Raw genomic sequence first — 8,655 nt, 5'->3', positions numbered from 1 at the left:
TCAATTTGTTACTGCACGTCATAATAGTATTAAGGAGCCGCAAAGGCGAACGATTGTCGCTAAAATTCAGAAATTGTTGCTTAGATTGTTTAAAGTACCAGGAGACATCAAGCTACATAGAACTATGATCGACAAGCATGAAATTGTTTCGAAAACAGTCTGAAAAATTGGACGTAGAATGAATAAGAGATAATGTGGTCATGTAAACAAGTGCATTATGTCCATGTTAATCCCCCAGTTCCAAAATCATGATTGTATTCTCTATTTATTTTTCCTATATAATTTATTTCAATTTAAAATAGAAATTCTAATGTTCCTTCTTTTGGCTTGATAATATTTCAGCAACGAATTGACAGTTTGGGTAGACATCTTGGATGTATCATAGCAATAAATTCTTGGCACATGACGTATTGTGTATACGATAATAATGATAAGAAGAAGAAGCATACAAATAACTATAAGAATAATAACAATAACACTTACTTACTATAATAATGTTTATAATTACGATATTTATTATAATTATAAATATAACAATGATTATTATGATACTGCTGCTATTACTACTACTACAACTACAACTACTAAGAAGAAATAAATGAAGAAAAAGGGGTAGGAGAAGAATCATTCCAGCGATATTAGTGAGTATACTCCCAATGATTGAGGCATACACGTGTATACACATTACATATTCCGTGGTAAGAATGAAGTAAGCGAGGGAAAATGAAGGCAATGACAAACGAGAGCGACAGAGAGAGAGAGAGACAGACAGAATATGGGCCGGGTTCAAATTAAGTTTCCTTTAAATCAGACCCAGTACTGAGGATCTTTTTATGTGCCATGTTTTTTGTTATTTGACGGCTTTTGACGCCACATAGAAATGCCGCTTTTGTCACCAAATATTGTTCAAATAGCATTGTAGAGACGATGAACAACTACTAACGCAAAAAACATTAGCCATGAGAATGTCAATTTCTATCTCGTTCTGCTAAATAACCCGAACAATATATTTAACCAAGTGGAATGAACTGTTAAACGAATTTATCATGAGTTCTGAAATTTCCATTTGTTACTGCACGTCATAATAGTATTAACTCTTATCCTGCCACCGGGTTAATCCCTGCAGTGCCAAGCTCCAAATCCCCCAGTGCCAAGTTTATAACGAGATAATCGGATTAACGCGATGGTACTATCAATAGCGCGTGCAAAACACTAGGCACAGTCCAATGGGCATGAACAATAACTGCTATTACATATGCGTGCAATCATGCAAGAAGCAGAGGAGCAATAGCTTGCTAGCGTGTACATGGCACCTTAACAATAGCGTGCATGCAGCCTTATGGCAGGCTATGAGTTAAAGTAGATATTCATTAATTTTAAAAACTAACTTTATTTTCATTATTGCAAAGTTGAAGCTTTGATTCGACAAGGTTATCAAAATTCAATGCGTGGACACATTCGAAGTAATGATTATTATAAATTACAAAACGCTTAAATAAAGCCCCGGCATAGCACCTGAAGAGCTCTCCGAACGCTGCTGAGATGTGTGAGATCACAGTATGGACATGATTTGCACAAGCAGACGATGTCCCATGACATCTCACACTTTTTCAGTGCCTGTGTTTTCATCTTCTCTTGAGTTCTTTCTCTTATTTCACTACCGTCAGGCTAAATGTATAATCTATTGCCTCACTCTAAACCCCGCGCATGGTTTAATTTGATGACAAATGCAGCGATACAAAAATAAAGGAATCTGTCGCTTGTAAGCAAAATAAGACGCCATTGTATATTCAGCTGCACACTACGCGGTATGTTTGGCGTTTCAAGAGGGAACAAATGCCGTCCTTAATATCATTCCGGGGGTTTTTCAATTTGAAAGTCTGGTTTCTTTGATTGTTAATTAACCCCTATCCTGTGCATTTACAAGCAAAAGATTTTAGTTATCAGAATCGGGTCATATCCCTTTTGAATGGTTTGACATGCCATTACATTTATACATTAAACTCATTATAATTTGACAAATAATAGCTTTGCGATTGTGTCATTAAAACATCGTTATTTTTCCGGCGAATCTCTCGTATATTCCAGCTGCTATGGAGGTGGTTGTATTTGTATTTTTATAAATCACCCGATATGTAGTTGACCTAAAACTTGTACGATGGCAATCTGTTAGCTTACCAGTTTCTAGTGATACATTAGTTGACATATTTGTGATTTTCTTTGAATTTCACCTTTAAAGAGCAGCAAAGGCGAACGATTGTCGCTAAAATTCAGAAATTGTTGCTTAGATTGCTTAAATTACCATGAGACATCCAGCTACATACACCCACAACAAAAAGTAAGTCACCCTTACTCAAATTGATGAGTCACTGGTTTGTCCGTACAGTGAAACACTTGAAGGATCGTGTGAGTCTTGACTCATTTGTATCGAGTCATAGTGACTCACACGATCCTTCAAGTGTTTCACTGTACGGACAAACCAGTGACTCATCAATTTGAGTAAGGGTGACTCACTTTTTGTTGTGGGTGCATCATGACATAGACCCCCCTACTCCCTAGGCCTATCACACACATACCATACCATGCCAGAGTCACTGTCCACATTTGCAATGGAAAATATATCCTAAAATATCACATTTTAGCGATGTAATCGGTGGTCCCGCTACCCGAATCTGAAAAATCTACTTTGTACGCACTAAATTAAGCCTTAACTTGAGATTTATTTGTCACCCATACTGTCACGAAACAATCTTGAATTGATTCGTTTTACATCAAATAACAAGGATCTAGGAGTTTCGTTGTATAAAACAATGATGCAAGATCATGCATGTTTTCATTCGACACGGCTTCGTGCGATACAGTAGAATCTATACTCTATGAACATGACTGACAATGAGAGCGGACAAAATATACAGTTCCTCAGGTAGACAAAGGAACATCCCTTCACAGCTATTATGTAAAAAGGTGAATATGCATGTGACACCTGTTCTACACATTTTTACATAATAGCAGTGAAGGGATGTTCCTTTGTCTACCTGAGGAACTGTATTTTGTCCGCTCTCATTGTCAGTCATGTTCATAGTGATAGTTAAGTTACACACAGCCTCATCAACTCGAGTGCGGATATCGTAAAATGAACGCATGCATCATTTGTATAATAAGCCCACGAATCCAGTCATAAAAAGCATCGTTTAAAACCATATGAATAATTATGCGTACCAATTTTTCACTAGCTGCAGTCAAAACTCTTCTGAATCCAAGATATAAGATGGCGACGTCGCGTCGTCGATCGGGAATTCAAATATGGCTCGAGAATGCGCATTTTGGATGACGTAACGAAAGCATGCGCGCGCATGCATACAGCCTCACTTTCAAGTTGACTCACTTTTTTCTTCTAAAATGCTCTTATGTCGATCTTGACTCATTTTTTACGACCATGTGAGTCAGTCGAAGCATTTTGCAAATGCGTCAGCTCATGATTGACACACTGGTGAAATATAAATGAGTCAATAGAGACTCATTGGTTGTTACTAATGAGTCAATTTACACCTGACCCACGAAAATTATGCTTAAATGTGTCAAATGACTCACTTTTTGTTGTGGGTGTAGAACTATGATCGACAAACATGATATTGTTTTGAAAACAGTCTGAAAAATTGGAGGTAGAATGAATAAGAGATAATGTGGTCATGTAAACAAGTGCATTATGTCCATGTTAATCCCCTAGTTCCAAAATCATGATTGTATTCTCTATTTATTTCTCCTATATAATTTATTTCAATTTAAAGTAGAAATTATAATGTTTCTTCTTTTGGCTTGATTATTTCAGCAACGAATTGACAGTTTTGGTAGACATCTTGGATGTATCATAGCAATAAATTATTGGCACATGACGTATTGTCTGTACGATAATTATGATCAGAAGAAAAAGCATACAAATAACTATAAGAATAACAACAATAACACACACTTACTATAATAATGATTATAATTACGATATTTACTATAATTATAAATATAACAATGATTATTATGATACTGCTGCTATTACTACTCCAACTACTACAACTAGGAAGTAGAAGATGAAGAAGAACGGGGAGGAGAATCATTTCAGCGAAATTAGTGGTTATATTCTCTATATATTATGATTGAGGCATACACTCAAATTTAAATCATAATCAAACAGGCATCTGAAGTTTTTAGATGCTTACTATTTGCTTCATGTTGTTGAGAATCGCCCCCGGCTGGATCGCACCCTGCTTCCCTGAATCAACAAACAAACTTTGAGAAAAGATTTTTGTCTCCCTTTAATTCAAAGTCGTTTTACAAACTGTTTACCATCGAATAATACCCGCATTAATTCAGCTAAACTTGACACGAGGTTATTTTCAGCTAATTGTTTATCGTGTATTTTGTAAAAAGATACAAACCCTCGTGTAATTTAAATAACGTTGGAAATTTGGAATTGAATTGGGGCCTTGAGCAAAGAATACACGTTAAGATGACCAAAAGTGCGAGGTAGTTTGCACTGGCCATGGGATCATAAAATATGTAATCCAAATCGTTTGCCTGTAGGTCTGGAGTATCAAAGGTCGATAAATTTAAGATCAGACTTGCGAAGGGTCATTTTATCCAATTTTGATCTGACAAATTTGAAGCATAAATAAAGAATCAAAAGCAGTTAGAGAAAAGACATCTCCAAGTCTCCAGCGGTAAGACAATTGTTGACGAGCACAAGTGAAGACCAATCTAAGACGCGTTTATAGTGACGGCAGACTTCTGTGGGACGTTTAAAATTTTACTGCGATCATTTGAGTTCGATCGTCATCATAAGTGCGTGTAAAAACTGAAGTTTGATTTCGACTCGTCGTCTTTGACCACAAATTTCGTCATGAACCCGTCATCAAAATGGAAAATAAATGTCACAAGTAGTTTAAAAAATAACCTCAGCAACAACACAATAATTTTTTTTGGGGAGAAATTCGAATAAAGATGAACGATATATGGTCCAACGTGCATTGTCATTATTTACTTAATCAATTAAAATCTATTAAAATTAAAAGTTTTGACTTGAACGAGCAATATGATGATATCGGAAAATCCGATAAGCCAAAACGATGTATGAAATAATATATACAACTCATACTTAATCCAGTTATTAAAAGAAATTGGATTATCCGGGCACTTATAGAAGTTATGATCAATTAAACATAGGCATGTTTTTGTTTTAAAAAATTGCAAATGTGTGCGCGCGCGTTATCTTTGACGCCCGCTTATTCCATCATGTGTCAAAATTGACTGAAATTTACAGGTATTGTTGAGGAAAGTATCAGGAATCCAAAAAATGCAAAAAAGGGAATTTCTCCGTTCCACGTACGCTATGCGTGCAAATACGCGCGCACCGACCCGCACGAGCGGAAATGTTTGAAACGCTTAAAATTGTCTGAAACGTATAGAAAATTACTTGAATGGGGTTTTAAGCACTTTAAATTCTTATTTCTTTTTGACGCGCGCGTACGCGCACGTCTGAAATGGAAGGCGCATGTGCGTGGGCTAAAATTCTGACGCATGACCTGAGCATGATTTTATGTCAAATTTGAATTGAAATTGATATTGCATGGCTGAGGTACGACCATTAATGACATTTCACATACTGACGTCATGATGACATCACGATGACCTGGCGTCGCTGTAAAGTCAGGCAGTTCTAAGTTGGACTAAGATCTATCTTCAGGCCAAGTTTCATGACAATGGCTTGTTCCATTATTAAGATATCCTGCGAACAAGTTTATGGAAGAATAATAATAAATTCTTCCATACAAAAACAAAATAAATACTAGACTTTAATTCGTCACTTAGACGAATTAGGTGATACGTATGATAGTGGTTTACATAACGAATAATGCATTACACGATATATTATTTTGTAAAATTCTTCTCCCATTCATATGCTTCTCCCATTATGATCTATTCATATGTCAAGATTAAATTGTGTCTCCTTGATCATCATGGATCTAGGGAAGATAGATTGAAACAATATATGACCTTTGAACCTGTGCAGTAACCAGTTACACATTTGACTCTAATTTACATCATGAAGAACACCTTTTGACGATTTTATCTTATTCAAAGAAATGAAAATGTAATTGATAAATGATTATCATCATTATGATAATGATAATCATGATAATCATGATGAAGATCATGATCATGAGCGGGATCCTGACATCTTATTGAAAAAATGAGGGTTGATTTAGATAGCACATAGTCTTAGCTATAGCATACTCAAAAATCAACAAAATCCAAGCAGAAATAACGGCGATATTGCTCGCAAAAGACAGGAATGTAGAATCCAGATTTTAGAAAAAATTATCTCCCACAGGGATTACACGCAAAAAGTAATGGATTAAGTGGAAATAGGGAAACACTAAAGTAAACAGGGTTGTTTATTACATTATTTGCGATTCTACGTGTTTAAATAATCAAAGGAGATGGTACAGTGAAAGGTCAAAAGGAAAAAAAAAGTGGAGAAAAAATTGTTGGAGACACCCGGACTCGAACCCGGGATCTCAAGGTCGGAAGTCAAGTGCGTTACCGATTTACCAAAACATTTCCCATAGCGATTACACGTAAACGAAATGGGAATTCTAAAATCCCATTTTGCAAGTAAAATATGAGCATGATCCCGGCATATGATCGAAAAATGAAGTACACATTGGAGATAGCTCATTGTCTCAGCTACAACATATCCAAAGCTCACCGAAAACAAAGTTAAAAAAACGGAGATGTTGCTCGCGAAAGACGGAAATGTAGAATGCAGTTTTGAGAGATAGTCATGTCCCACAGACAATACACGCAAAATGTGAAAAATGTACATGCCTCCTTTAATCGCAAAAATACGCCATGATACCTTTGTCAAACTGGACAATTATGTACACTGCATTTGTAGAAAATTGTCTCAGCTAGAACATATCAAAATTTGGAAGAAAAAAAAACAATATTTACAGAGATACAATCAATTTTCCAAAAATATGCAAACGTCATAATATGCAAATTTAAATTTCGAGTTCGGAGGCCATTATGATGACATTATGAGTTAATTGAGAGTCAAATGAGACATGAAATCATATTTCCATTTCATAATCTATCCACATATGAAAACATATTGGGAGTTTCTATCTATTCTGAAGAGTTACAATGAATTTTGTATAGGCATTTTTTTGCCCATGTATTGTGGATAAAGATCACGCAAATCCGCGCGTACTGTCAACTTTGACGGACGCTCATTGCGTTATTAAAAGGTGAACAAATTATCAAAATGCTTGGAAAAATGTACAAAATACGATGACGGAGAAAATACGGCGATTCTATGTTGCAAAATGCTAGTACGCGCAAAAAACGCGCGCGCATGCGCGTGAGCGCGATTTTATGTCAAATGCTCTATATGGCCTGAAACGTATGCAAAAAAAATTTGGGATAATTTAAAGCATTTTAAATTTTTGAGCGCGCGTAAACGCGCGCACCTACGCGTACGCGCATTTTTACGCGCATATATTGACCTCAAATTGACCGGACGGATATTGACCTTGATCATGACAAATATGAATGAGAAATGGCTTTCCGTTATGAAGATATGATCATAAGTTGATTTTAACAAAATGGCGTCTAGATGACGTCACGATAATTTTGAGTCTTTGAAAAGTCACGCAGTTCTAAGTTAGACTAAGATCTATCATCATGGCAAGTTTCATGATAATGGTTTTAGCCATTCTTGAGATATCCTGCGAACAAAATTGAGGATGAATAATAATAATTTCTTCTATACAGACACAAAATAAATACTAGACTTTAATTCGTCACTTAGACGAATTAGGTGATACGTATGATAATGGTTTACATAACGAATAATGCATTACACGATATATTATGTTATGAAATGCTTCTTCCATTTATATGCTTCTCCCATTATGATCTATCCATATGTCAAGATTAAATTGTGTCTCCTTGATCATCATGGATCTAGGGAAGATAGATTGAAACAATATATGACCTTTGAGCCTGTGCAGTAACCAGTTACACATTTGACTCTAATTTACATCATGAAGAACACCTTTTGACGATTTTATCTTATTCAAAGAAATGAAAATGTAATTGATAAATGATTATCATCATTATGATAATGATGATCATGATGATAATGATCATGATCATGAGCGCGATCCTGACATCTTATTGAAGAAAAAAAAGGGTTGATTTAGATAGCATATAGTCTCAGGTACAACATACTTAAAAATTATCAAAATCCAAGCAGAAATAAGGCGATATTGCTCGCAAAAGACAGGAATGTAGAATCCAGATTTGAGAAAAAGTCATCTCCCATAGGGATTACACGCAAAAAGTAACGGATTAAGTGAAAATAGGGTAATAATAAAGTAAAAAGGGTTGTTTATGACATTATTTGCGATTCTACGTGTTTAAATAATCAAAGGAGATGGTACAGTGAAAGGTCAAAAGGAAAACAAAGTGGAGAAAAAATTGTTGGAGACACCCGGACTCGAACCAGGGATCTCGAGGTTGAAAGTCAAGTGCGTTACTGATATACCAAAACATCTCCCTTAGCGATTACACGTAAACGGGAAATGGAATTCTGAAGTC

Source organism: Strongylocentrotus purpuratus, unplaced genomic scaffold (genome assembly GCF_000002235.5).
Source record: "Strongylocentrotus purpuratus isolate Spur 01 unplaced genomic scaffold, Spur_5.0 spur5_scaffold_18, whole genome shotgun sequence".
Taxonomy (NCBI): Eukaryota; Metazoa; Echinodermata; class Echinoidea; order Camarodonta; family Strongylocentrotidae; genus Strongylocentrotus; species Strongylocentrotus purpuratus.
This window is presented reverse-complemented; position numbering follows the sequence as displayed.